Raw genomic sequence first — 14914 nt, forward strand, 5'->3', positions numbered from 1 at the left:
ATTGACGAAAATCACGATCTTTCAGTTACAAAAGGCCACCGTACTTGGATCTGCACACATCATACATAAATACATCACACAGTCCTAGATGCTTGGGAAGTGTTCGACTTGTGATATTGTGATACAAAATTCAGCATATAAATCTTGTTTGCTGTGTATTAACTGGTTTTTGTGAATAAAATAATAATAATCTATCATATAAATCTTGTTTGCTGTGTATTACTATTTTTGTGAATAAAATAATGATAACAACAGCAGCAGCAGCAACAACAACGACAACAGAGTTGGAAGGGACCTTGGAGGTCTGCTAGTCCAACCCCCTGCTTAGGCAGGAAACCGTACACTATTTCAGACAACTGGTTATCCAACATCTTCTTTAAAACTTTCAGCGTTGGAGCATTCATAACTTCTGGAGGCAGTCCACTTGCACAAATCTTAAAGAATCAAGATCTATAGAAGGGGATTCTGTGGGACCTCCCTGACTAACCTCCACCTTTTTAAAAAATCAAAAGCTAGTGCAGAAGTAAATAAGTTAAAGTGGGGAAGAGAAGAGAAAAAGAGATGTAACTTTCAAGGTAACCTTTCAGACCAAAGGATAACTGGTTATTGAACAAATGATGTAATGTTCTTCTTGCTGTACAAACAAATCAATATTGGTGTTATGATGAGCTATAGTTTTTATTTCTGAAGAAAAGTGCCTCATTTTGTCTTCAGAACTGTTGTAAATCTACAGTGACACACCACTGCTTTCTTCAAAGTACACCTTCGGATTGAACAAATACTTTATGAGAAGTATTACATGGAATGCAATCAGAAAGAGTTAAGTGAAGCTTCTTCACGGACAAATGAAGACATTTTTGAAAGCCTAAAGATGTTTCTTGGATAGAAAGAAATGTGTGATTAGAAGATTTGCATAACAGTAGTATGATAAACTGCTGCCAAGTTTCTGCAGGCAAAAAAATACTTTTTGACATTTAATTACCATGGTTTGTCTCCTTTTAGACAGACTGTAGTTGTGAAGATGATGCAAAGGTGTACTTTGAAGAAAGCAATGGTGCGTGGGAAAACCCCTGCATAAATATGTCCACATGTACTCATGAGATAATCCAACTCCACTTAAGGATATATTTACAATTATTGTGCATCTTCACAACTACAGCATCTACAGAGATGCCTTTGCAGCATCTTCACAACTACAGTCTGTCTACTGTTATGCAGTTCACAGTCTGATCCACTGCCTAATCTTCTTCCATGCAAATATTAACTTGAAACCTAAATCCATATTTATATCTATACAGTGAAGGGCCACAAGAAATTTTAATAAACAATATTTAAAAACAATCAATACTACACAATCATACCATTCTCAAGTGCTACAGTCAGCAGAGGGAGGAGGAATCAGTCCCCCCATGCCTGGCGACATATGTGGGTCTTTAACATCTTGCGGAAGATGGGGAGGGTAGGGGTAAGTTGAATCTCTGGGGGGAGCTGATTCCAGAGGGCTGGGCCGCCACAGAGAAGGCTCTTCCCCTGGGTCCCGCCAGATGACATTGTTTAGTCGATGGGACCTGGAGAAGGCCAACTCTGTGGGATCTAATCAGCCACTGGGATTAGTGCGGCAGAAGGTGGTCCCGTATGAACACCACTTCCTAGAATCAGACACAACCAGACTGGGGAACCTTTACCTCTACCTTTATATTGCATTATACTAAAATGACCATATTATAACCTCAGTAAAGCAGGACACCATTGCAGGGGGGGGGGCAGACGGATTGAAGGCGGCATGAGCCCAAACTCACCCAGGTTTCAACCAGGCCCTGTTGTAAAGCCCCTCAGAGCCTGGTGACCAAGCATGTTGCCCCCCTCCCCAGGTAGTAGAGGGGTGGTGGGGTGCAGAATACCACAAGCAGGCGGCAAGCGCTGGGCAGCTCCATCCTGGAGAGCGAACTTTTTTTTACTCAGCCAAGTCACGTGAAGATGCCTCATGGCTGTGTCCAGGAGCACAGCACGTTGGAGCGGCAGCGAAATAGCAAATGCAGCGCTCGCCTGCCAACAGATTGCAGCCTACTAGCCAGGGGAAAAGGAGGAAAGTCATAATGTCAGGCTGAGGCTTCTCCTCCTCCTCTTCCTCAGCTGCTACTGTTGGGGCTGCGGCTCCCAGGGTGAAAGTTGCACCCAGTCGAGTCCCGTCCAACCCCGCCGAGCTTGGGAGCTGAGGGGCTGCATCCTCCCATTCGACCCCGCCGAGCTTTTTAAACCAGTTCTACGTACCTGACCATAGCCTAGTTCCCCCCCCACTAGCTTATTAAGGTTGTATTATTATAGCAAAACTTGACCATGGTTATTATTAATAATTATATAAGGTTTCATCAATATGGATCTTCTACAAATACTATTTAACTAGTGGAAACCTATACCCACATGAACCTAGATTCTCAACCATTCTAATACCATGATGCCTTAGTACAGTTCCTTGTGTTGTGGTGACCCCCAGCCATAAATCTAGTGTCAATTCTCCCAACAGAGCTTTAAGCTGATTGGCAGGAAGGTCAGAGGGACACCCCCCCTGTAAACGCCTGATTGGTCGAATTGTAAAAATATGTTCCAAGGCGCCAGAATAAAATCTTTAGTTCATAACACCATGGGAAATTTATTTTTTCCCATGGTCTTAGGGGACCCCTGTGAAACGGTCCCAAGCCAAAGGAGTCCCGACCCCCCAGGTTGAGAACCACTGCAAAACCACCTGGATTCATTGAGGATATGAAAAAGGAAGAATGAAAGAACTAACTTGGAGGGAATGCAGTTGTTTTGATTATTTTATATAAACAAATTTACGAAATTCTTTACTTATTTTTCATAATTTATTAGCCTTTTTTCTAATCTTGAACAGATACAGTCGTTGGGCAGAGCACTGAAAAGCTCAGACTCCTGGTAGCAGATTGTTTCCCCAGACAATATTAATGCAATATGAAGTTCATCTCCATGGATATAAAGCCTAGAAGCAGTTTTTAATGGCTCATTTGTATGCTGGCTGATGAAGTTCATATTTGTAAACCGTAACTATAAATACAGAAGATGGGAATAGCTTTGATTAAACAAGGCATAACATGGGATGTCCATGAAGAGACAGGCTGTCTTTTAAAGCCTTCTATCACACTGCTTTTGGAGAAACCATCCCTTTCAAACTTCTTTCTAATAAAGTATGAGGGTTGCCCAGAAAGTAATGCACCACATTTTTTTCCTTCAACAATTATTTATTGAACACAATGAAACTTACACACAAGAAAGAATGATGTTTCTTCTACACTCCCTATTTTGCACCTAGTCTCCATCCCATTCTATGGCCTTCCTCCAGAGAGACACAAGGGCGTGAATGCCCTGTCGGTACCACTCCTTGTTCTGGTCACGAAGCCATTTCTGCACTCTGCAAATCACCTCTAATGGCCTCACCCTCTGTGCGCAGTGACTAACTATACTTCAGTTGACTGCAAATTCTCCATAAACTGTACACAATCATTTGTGAATGTTCCAGGGTTGGGCAGCAGGCAGGATGGGGTGGAACACAGTTCCACCGGCAGAAATGAAGATGCGTGCGCCAAGTTTCTGCAGGTGCTGATCGGCGGCTGTCACTTCCTGGATTACTGGTCTTGGCTCAGCTCTCCTTTTTTCCCTGCTGCTGCTTTTACGCTCCTTGCTTTTTCCCTCTTTCTTTCCTACTGGCTTCAGATGAGCTTCCCTCTCTCCTGCCCAGCTCCCCTCCAGCCTCACGTGTCCACCTCCCATCTGAGGTGCAAGCAGAAGGCATGGGTGGAAGCGGCGCCGGAAGCATTTATGCTTCTGGCAGCACCCATTCGCCTAGCTACTCAGCCTGATACCAGGGGGAGCGACCCAGGAAGCAGAGCGCGGTAAACACAAAGCAAAATTTTACCCAAGCGAGCAACATTGGTAAGGTTGTAAAGCGAGGACTTAATAGTTCACTTGAACGATTATGATCGTTCAAGCCACTCCCACCTGGTCACATATCCAGCAAACCACTCCTACACAGTCATGTGACCATTAAGCCACACCCACAAAATAAGCCACACTCACAGTGTGGCAGTAAAAATTTGGCTGCCCATTACTGGAATGTTCCCAACAGCTTCTTTCTCCGCAGTGAGAAATTGAATGACAACCCGCTGCTTGTAACATACATCACTTTCAAAACACTGTTGCAGCTACACTATCTGTCTGAAGAAATGCAAATTTTACACACACACTCCTGACAATCCAAATAATATATATCTAAAGCTTTGCATTTCTACCATTACTGTAGGCTGAGAAAAAAATGTGGTGCATTACTTTCTGGGAGACCCTCATATAAAATACCAGGGACAGCTTCCTTGAAGGGTATCCCAGCCATAGAAACTGAAACCAGACTCAGAACACACATTGCAAAACAACCAAGTAGCCTGCAAGCTCCAACTACTCAGGATATCACGCCTAATCCACAATCATTAACTAATCAGCATACCTCAGTTACATCAACGACCCCAGGTGTTACCTCACTGACTCACCAGGAAGTTTCTACACAGCAGGCAATTGCTGAGCCATCAAACCACACCCAGCCACCAGTATTTATAGAAGGAAGGCAGCTCAGGTCTCGCTGTGTTCGCCCTAGAACAAGGACAGAAGCACCAGCCTGAAGATGATGAGTGGGACCTCGTCGAAACATCGCCAGAAATTTCTAAATCCTACATGGGAAGAAACCCGAATATGCCAAGACCGTCATATAATATATATATATATACTATTTTATACTATATATATATAGTATAAAATAGTTAGCTATATAATAACACAGAGAGAGAGAGAGAGAGAGAGACAGACAGACAGACAGACAGACAGACAGACAGACAGACAGAAGATAGACAGATAGATAGATAGATAGATAGATAGATAGATAGATGGATGGATGGATGGATGGATGGATGGATGGATGGATGGATGGATGGATGGATGGATGGATGGAAGGAAGGATGGATGGATGGATGGATAGATAGATAGATAGATAGATAGATAGATAGATAGATAGATAGATAGATAGATAGATAGATAGATAGATAGATAAGTAGGTAGAGGGAGAGAGAGAGAGAGAGTGAGAGGTAATTGTATAGGTTTTTATATAACTTCATAGTCTCCTTGGATTTGCAGAAATGTATCTATGGATGATTAACATAATTAAAACATCCAAAGTAAACAACTGAATTGTCTATGGGGGTTTTTTGGGGGGGGAGTTATTTTTCTCCTATGTTAAGAAAAATAAAAATAAAGAATTAGAAGGCAAGTCACTCAAAGCAGCAACAATATGCAGACCAACTGATCGAAGAGCACCTAATCTTAATCTCTCACACAGTGCACCGGTAGAAAAAGGTAAGAGGAACCCACCCCTACCTGTCGGTGTGTGTGTGTGATTATGTGTGTGTGTGTGTGTGTGTGTCCTCAGTCCCTCTGCTTTAAGCAGAGGGCAAGTTGTCAGAGGAGGTGCCTGCTAATGAAGATAATCACCTCAAAGGCTATTATTCCCTGTAGAATTTTTCTCCACATTGTTGGATAAGATAATTATTTGACACTATAGATACACAAATAATTCATTCCTTTCACTGTCTAATATAGGATTGGGAGATACCCAGGTTATCAGCTTGTTTACAATAAGTATTATGTATTACATCAGTAAGTCTGGGAAATATAGCTTTCCCGAAGGCTGCTGACGTGTGATTTTGGGATTATAATACTCATGCCTCTTAGACTTTTATTTCTGAGCCAAGAAATAAATATTGTGGTGGCATTTCTTTGTACAAACAAACAAGAAGAGTCTTCAGAGGAAGAATCACATGTGATCTGAAATATGGGAATAAACCCTCCTCTGTTAGGTTCCAGACTGTAAGAGTATACATAAGGCAGGGCAAAATCAGCTAATATTAGCAAGAAAACAGGTTCATTGAGTTTTATTCTTAGATGAAGTATGTCAGAAGATTCATGCCAAAATTGTGCAAATCTTGGAGTTGTGCCATAATAAAGCTCAGGAAAAATTAGCATTCGGACATCATCGGCATCCTTCATTCCTGCCGCTTCTAGGAAAATATCTAATTTAGCCATGTCATATGTTCTGGGTCAAACAAGGCAGGAGGTTTTGCCGCGGAGGTGGCAGTCGGATTCTCCATGGTAGATAGGTTGAAACGGAGGTTCAACCACCTTCGTCGCCAATGAAAAATACTCGGAGAGTTAACTAGTGAAATTAGCAGTTGTTTATTCGGCTAGAGCTGACAGGGTTAACGCAAACGGGTTACAGTCAAAATCGCTCTAAAGAAAGTGCCGCGGCTTTTGTACTTATATGGTTCACAATGTAACAAACTCTATCTGACATGGTAACAAGTCTCCCGCCAAACGAAGCAACCAATCAGGAGGCTCCATGCAGATTTTGAACTCTGGAACCTTCTTCATGAATATTTAACACTTCTAGCGTTTGTCAAGATAGTTTATTAGAATAGAACCTGGTTAGCATTCCACACATTAGATAATAGCTTCTGGGTGACAGTTAAATATTTTAAGCCATATTTCTTGTGTTCAGATCTAATAGTAGTAGTAGTAGTAGTAGTAGTAGTAGTAGTAGTAGTAGTAACAACAACAACAACAACAACAACAACAAAGTTGGAAAGGACCTTGGATGTCTTCTAGTCCAATCCCCTGTTATCCTACATCTTCTTAATAACTTCCAGGGTTGGAGCATTCACAACTTCTGGAGTCAAGGTGTTCCACTGATTAATTGTTCTAACTGTCAGGAATTTTCTCCTTAGTTATAAGTTGCTGCTCTCCTTGATTAGTTTCCACCCATTGCTTCTTGTTCTACCCTCAGGTGTTTTGGAGAATTGTTTGACTCCCTCTTCTTTGTGGCAACCCCTGAAATATTGAAACACTGCTATTGTGTCTCCCCTAGTCCTTCTTTTCATTAAACTAGATATACCCAGTTCCTACAACTGTTCTTTATATGTTTTAGCCTCCAGTCCCCTAATCATCTTTGTTGCTCTTCTCTGCACTCTTTCTAGAGTCTCGGCATCCTTTTTACATCATGGTGATCAAATAACTATGTTATAAGTTAACTTGTCAAAAATTGTTTTGCTTCTGAATATAGTTTATCAGATGTTCAAGGAATAAAGAAACCATAGTATCGGATATCACTAATAGCTGCACTGGGAGTAGTATTTATTTTGTCAATAATAAGCCTGCTAACCCATACAACTAATTATTGCCAGGTTCAGAGCTACTCACTCACTTACTGTGTAATATTCAAAGACAGGTGATGATGCTGTATAAGTGGTAAGGAAGCTATCTCTGTTAACATGCAAATATAAGCCTCAAATTTGCATGTTAACAGAGATCGCCTCCTTACCACTTATACAGCATCACCACCTGTCTTTGAATATTACACAGTGAGTGAGTGGCTCTGAAGTTGACAATAATTAGCTGTATGGGTTAGCACCCAAATTTTAAGCCTCTTTTAGGGAGGAAAAAGGTGCATCTGATACACCGAAAAATATGGTAATTTAATTTAAACTTAATTAATTTAATATTTATTAAATCTATGTAGATGCTTATAAATTTGTAAAGGATATTTCTGTAGATTTCCACATGTTTTTGAAATAAAGGATTATGGATGCAGAAGTGTATATTTAAGCAAGGATATTATAAGGACACCCAGTCTCGTGCAAAGATTATTAAAGAGAATTATGTAAAATGCATAGGTAATTATTGTAAACATCACCTCATTTAATACTAGTATTAACATCGGCTTCAGATATATATGGAAATGGCACCTGTAATCCATATGTTATTAAAAGCTAATTAGCACATTTATACAATATAAAATAGGCCACAAAATTTGCAGGCTAATTATTGCAACAAGCAAACATAAGTTTATGCAAAATTTATTTCTGCCTTACACTGTGCAGTGATTTCTCATGACCTATGAGCGTCATAGCTGAGACCAGCTAATTGCCCACACTTTTGATAGGTGACCCACTTTTAGAACATTTCCTTCTCCAAGGTCTTCCTTCCTTGCTATCACTCATACCAAGAAGACATCCATCCCAATTTCAGTTAACAAGCGGTCACATCTGTTGCAAAGATATCTCAGAAAAAATAAATATACATACTTACAATATGTGAGAGACAACTTTCACTTACACAAGTCCACTTTTCTTTCAGACTCCCTCATCCAGTGAACCATTTTGAAATTCTGCAGCAAATGTATAATAGGAATCCGTTATACAGCAATTGCTGCCAACCTGCCTTCCATTGAGGACCTGTATACTGCACGAGTCAAAAAGAGGGCGGGGAAAATATTTACTGACCCCTCACATCCTGGACACAAATTGTTTCAACTCCTACCCTCAAAACGTCGCTACAGAGCACTGCACACCAAGACAATTAGACACAAGAACAGTTTTTTTCCGAACGCCATCACTCTACTAAACAAATAATTCCCTCAACACTGTCAGACTTTCTACTAAATCTGCACTTCTATTCTACTAGTTTTTCTCATCATTCCTATCACCCATTTCCTCCCATGTTGACTGTATGACTGTAACTTGTTGCGTATATCCTAAGATTTTTATTAATATTGTTTCTTCATTGCTTATTTGACCCCTATGACAATCATTAAGTGTTGTACCACATGATTCTTGACAAATGTATATTTTATTTTATGTACGCTGAGAGCATATGCACCAAGACAAATTCCTTGTGTGTCCAATCACACTTGGCCAATAAAAAATTCTATTCTATTCTATTCATTCTATTCACAATAGATGGGTACCAATGATTACAAATAGATGACTTCATTCTGTTGTGAATGCAATAAGAATCATTTCTTTCATGTTGTGATCAGTCATAACCACTTATCAGTGGTGGGTTGCTATCGGTATGCACCGGTTTGCACTGGTTTGGTAAATTGGTGGTGGTGTTGGCGGCGGGAGGCTCCGCCCACTCACTGGACGGCATCAAAAATGCTCTTTGCATGTGTGCCCACACACACATAAATCCCCATTCCCGAACCGGTAGCAAAGGTACCACATTTTTCGGAGTATAAGACACACTTTTTTCCTCTCTAAAAGAGGCTGATAATTTGGGTGCATCTTATACTCTGTATGTAGCTTTTTTCCCCAGCCCTAGCCATAGTTCCCTCTAAGCTGAGCAGTGAGCAATCGCTCACTTAAAAATTATCATCAACTCAGAGTTTTCCAAACCTGCCCAGAAGCCGAGAGGGAAAGAGTGAGAGGGAAGGAGAGAGAGAGGAAGAGAGGAAGAGAGAGAAACAGATAGAAAAAAGAGAGGAAGGAAAAGAGAAAGAAAAAGAATGGGAGTAAGGAAGAGAGAAAGAAAATCAAAATCTAGTTTGAAACTAGCTCAACTATTTAAGTGGCATTTTGATATTGATATTGATAGAGTTGCCCTATTATGAGCTCACTGTATTATGAGCTCACACAGTACAGTATTTTATTTTGAAATTCTCTGAGGCAAAACAGGGTGGGTTTTTTATTTGTTTGTTTGTTTGTTTGTTTACTTACTTACTTACTTACTTATTTATTATTTTTGTGCCGCCCAGTCCCGAAGGGACTGCCGCTCAGACACTATACTTTTCCGCCCACCGCCCCCAAAAATTAGAGGGAACACTGGCCCTAACTAGCTCCTAACGATCTTCCCAGCTCTTACCTTGCAGGCTCTTTCATTGTTTCTCTCTGCAAAGAATGTTTCCCAAGCCCTGAGTCTTTGCAGAGGATTTTCCATTGCTCTAACTTGTTCTGAATAAGTTTCTTTCCAGCCCTAACCAAGTGCTAACGATGTTCCCAGCTCTTACCAGCTTGCAAGCTCTTTCATTGTTATTCTCTGTGAAGAATGTTTGTTTTCCAAGCCCTAAGTCTTTGCAGGGTTTTTTCCATTGGTCTAACTTGCTCCAAATATGTTTTTTTTCCAGCCCTAACCAGGTGCTAACGATGTTCCGGATTGCAAGCTCTTTCATTGTTACTCTCTCTGAATATAGTTGTTTTTAAGCCCTAATTAGGGGATAAAATAATGTACTGAAACTGACCAGATTAAGGACACTAGGCAGATGAATATCTGGTAGGCAGATTCTTTTCTGTATTTTCCTCCCCCAAAACTAAGGTGTGTATTATTATTATTATTATTATTATTATTATTATTATTATTATTATTAATTAGATTTGTATGCCGCTCCTCTCTGCAGACTCGGAGCGGCTCACAACAACAAAACAGTACAAATCCAATTATTAAAACAATGTAAAACCCTTAATATAAAAAACAACTATACATCTCATACAAACCATACATAAAATGGAAACGGCCCAGGAGAATCAATTTCCCCATGCCTTACAACAGAGGTGGGTTTTAAGGAGTTTGCGAAAGGCAAGGAGGGTGGGGGCAATCCTAATCTCCAGGGGGAGTTGATTCCAGAGGGTGGGGGCCACCACAATGAAGGCTCTTCTCCTGGGTCCCACCAGACAACATTGTTTCATCGACGGGACCCAGAGAAGGCCAACTCTGTGGGACCTTACCGGTCGCTGGGATTCATGCGGCAGAAGGCGGTCCCGGAGATATTCTAGTCCGATGCCATGAAGGGCTTTATAGGTCATATAGATTATACTCTGGTGCACCTTATACTCCAAAAAATATGGTAAGTGAAAATCACTACTCTGTCTTATGTAAAAGTGTTTTCTCAAACGTGGTGCTCAACATAAGTCTTAAACATCAGTTCCCATAATACCAATCCAGTCAACCATGGATCAGAAGGCAAGGAAGAGCTGAAGGATGAGGAGCAAAACATCTTCAAAGAAAAACGAGAAAGACCTTTTGTCTTTTGAAAACGCACCGTTGGGACAACAACATCTTGAATATCCTTAAGCTTCCTAAAGTCGGATTATACGATGTTTTATATTCATTCCCATAATATGATTTGCAGGTTGCAGGAACCTAAATATATCACTTATCTGTGATACCATCAGGGCTGCCTCTGTCCATTTCCTAGGAAAGAAAAATCCTCAGCTCCATAAATTTAGAGAAAAGTACTTTTACTAGGAATGAACCAAAAGCAAGAAATTCCAGGCAAAGTCTGAGGCAAAGCACTCCAGAAACTGAACTTAAACTTAACTTTAAAATAGCAATCCTGGGGGGAAATGTAGCTGCTTTAAGATGCCATAGACAGAGGCTACTTTTACATCCCTTGGTGCTTCTTTGGATACTCAAATGTGAAGCACTGCACAGACATACCACTTATTGCTTGCCTAGTACCCACCTCATTTCTCCAAACCACTTCTAATATATTGCCAAAATGATCCAGAAGCTGAATGCAATTAGAAACTTTTTGCCTGTGTCTATTTTGGGACAGACAGATCAAATCCCAGAGAAAAACCCTACATTTCTCAATTGCCCTCATGCAATAAGGCATTCCCAACCTATTTATCGTTCTCTGCCCTTAAAGAAAGCTACAGTATAATCAAATAAAATAAAATAAAAAAAGCCGGGCTGGTTCAATGGTTAGAGTACAGCATTCCAGGCTACTTCAGCTAACTACTAGCTGTAGTCCAGCAGTTCAAATCTCACCACTGGTTCAAGGCCGACTCAGTCTTCTACCCTTCTGAGGTGGGTAAAATGAGGACCCAGATTGAGGGGGCAATGTGCTGATTTAATATGTTGGGGGAAATATGCTGATTTATGTCCAGCTTAAGGTCCACACTTCCCCCAAAGGGAACACAATAGAGAGAACTAGCGTACATTTGGTTGCCAAGCTGATGTCCTTGCTTTTCTACATTTGTCTCATGTTCAGAATATCTCTGGGACCGCCTTCTGCCGCACAAATCCCAGCGACCAATTAGGTCCCACAGAGTTGGCCTTCTCTGGGTCCCATTAACTAAACAATGCCGTTTGGCAGGACCCAGGGGAAGAGCCTTCTCTGTGGCGGCCCTGATCCTCTGGAACCAACTCCCCCCAGAGATTAGAACTGCCCCCACCCTCCTCACCTTTTGTAAACTCCTTAAAACCCACCTTTGCCGTCAGGCATGGGGGAATTGAAACATCTCCCCTAGGCCTATACAGTTTATGTATGGCATGTTTGTGTGTATGTTTGCTTTTAATAATGGGGTTTTTAGTGTTTCTCTTAAATTATTAGATTTGTTATATATTGTTTATTATTGCTATGAGCCGCCCCAAGTCTACGGAGAGCAGTGGCATACAAATCTAATAAATAAAATAAATAAATAAATAAATAAATCATTGTTGTGTGACCCAGTGCTATCCGACATTTTATTTCTGTGCTGTATTTGCCGCTTTGAGCTATCTGTGATCCCATGAAAATCACTTTTTCCACACATTCAGATGTTCCAGGCCTTCTTTGCTGATTTCAGTCTTTTAGTAAATCTAAATCAAAATGTTCAATGATAGAGAAAGTTGGAAACTTTTGTGCAACAACTTGTAGATGGTGGTATGGTCCCCAGAACTAGTACAGTGGTACCTCTACCTAAGAACACCTCTACTTAAGAACACCTCTACTTAAGAACTTTTCTAGATAAGAACCGGGTGTTCAAGATTTTTTTGCCTTTTCTCAATAACCATTTTCTACTTAAAAACCCAAGCCCAGAAAAATTTCCCAGGAAATTGGAGAGCGGCACAAAGGCCCGGCCAGTTTCCTGCCATTCCCCCTTTACTCCTGGCCATCTCAGGCTTTTCTGGGCTGCCAGAGGAGCCTTTTGGTGGCACTTAAGGAGGCTTTGGCAGTCGAGAGCGAACAGAGTGTTTTCCTTTCTCTGGGCGTTTGGAGAAGGAATAAACCACTTCGCTGTGGTGACTCCCTTGTGCTGCCTCCCATACATCTGGCGTGAGGTTACCTCCTGGAGCATCTGGTGTGAAAAGGTAAAAGGGGTGCTTCGCCCCGGTCAGATCAACTCAGCTTCCGCCAAACCGAGGAGTCACCACAGTGAAGGAAAGGTGCTGGCTACAAAGTGAGCGACCAAGAAGAGAGGGGAGCCCTTCAGCATGGGAAGGAAGAGGAAGCAGGAGGCGGTAACAGCAGCCATTTTTTGGTCAAAGGAGCAGGAGGCTCCCCCCTCTCGCCCACCTGTGTTCCTCTCTCTGGCGCAGTGTATGGGAGACAGCCTTGTGCCGGGTGTATGGGAGTTTCGGATTTTTTTGATTCTCCTTGCCTCACCTTCTTCCTTCTACAGCGACTCCTCTTCTTCCTCCTCCTCCTCCCACCCAAATTCCGAATTTTTATTTCTTTCCTAATGGTTTTGCACACATTATTTGCTTTTATGAGATCTTATTCTTTTCTTTCTGTGACCCTGTAATCTCTTATTGGGTGGAGCTGGTGTGACTGATTGGAGCTGAGCATTTGCTGACCAGATGCCATTCCTGATGCCTACATGGAGTTCGCAACCAATATTTTCTCTTTCTGATACAGAAACCTTTATCAATGCCTAGGATTAAACTCTCAACTTCCCAAATGTTTTATTTTATTTTTTATTTCTTTTGTCAAGTACGTATTGGTGGTATGCAAAGATATAACTATATACATGATACTAGTAAAAGAGAAACATTAGGACAGGGACGGAAGGCACTCTGGTGCTCTTATGCATGGCCCTTACTGACCTCTTAGGAATCGCGAGAGGTCAACAGTGGATAGTCTAAGGGTAAAGTTTGGGGGGTTATGTGATGATACTACAGAGTCAGCTAGTGAGTTTCATGCATCAACTACTCGGTTACTAAAATTGTATTTCCTGCAGTCGAGTTAAGAGCAATTCACTTTAAGTTTGTATCTGTTGTGTGCTCATCTGTTGTTGTGGTTGAAGTAGTCATTTACTGGAAGGATGTAGCAGATGATTTTATGGACTATGCTTAGGTCGTGTTTAGGGTGACGTAGTTCTATGCTTTCTAAACCTAGGAATACTGGAGCAGAAGTTACATAGGATTAGGTTAAGAACTCTTGAAGCCTTTTTGGCGGTGTTGTTGCATTGCGCTCTGGCATTTAGGTCATTTGATATGAGTATTCCAAGGTCTTCCAAATATGTATTCTAAAGTATTCCAATGTGTTAGCAAATGTGTTTACTTTAAGCCACTGTGCCACTCACTATGCTTTACTTTGCTTATTTTGTAAAATATGTTTATTTACAACAGTTACCTAGTCTGAATATATACCCTCTGTCATCCAGTGCCTTCCAAACCTGTGCAACAATTTAACAAATGTATTTTTTCCATCAAGGAGTTATAGAAGGGAAATACACATTTCTGGTGTTTATTGGCCCTTCAGAACTTTGAACAGATATCAGATCAAAGGTTGCAAATCAAAGTACAGTGATACCTTGTCTTACAAACTTAATTGGTTCCGGGACGAGGTTCTTAAGGTGAAAAGTTTGTAAGGTGAAACAATGTTTCCCATAGGAATCAATGGAAAAGCGATTAATGCGTGCAAGCCCAAAATTCACCCCTTTTGGCAGCCGAAGCGCCCATTTTTCCACTGCTGGGATTCCCCTGAGGCTCCCCTCCATGGGAAACCCCACCTCCGGACTTCTGTGTTTTTACGATGCTGCAGGGGAATCCCAGCAGGGGAATCCCAGCATCGCAAAAATGAGCACTTTGCTGGCAACGGAAGTCCGGAGGTGGGATTTCCCAGCGCAGGGAGCATCAGTGAAATCGCAGCATCACAAAAACACCGAAGTTCTCAAAACCCAACCCCCGGACCTCTGTGTTTTTGCGATGCTGCGATTTCACTGAGGCTCCTCTCTCTGGGAAACCCCACCTCCGTACTTCAGTTGCCAGCGAAGCACCTGTTTTTGTGCTACTGGGATTCCCCTGCTGGGATTCCCTTGCAGCA

Source organism: Erythrolamprus reginae, chromosome 3, assembly GCF_031021105.1.
Source record: "Erythrolamprus reginae isolate rEryReg1 chromosome 3, rEryReg1.hap1, whole genome shotgun sequence".
Classification (NCBI taxonomy): Eukaryota; Metazoa; Chordata; class Lepidosauria; order Squamata; family Dipsadidae; genus Erythrolamprus; species Erythrolamprus reginae.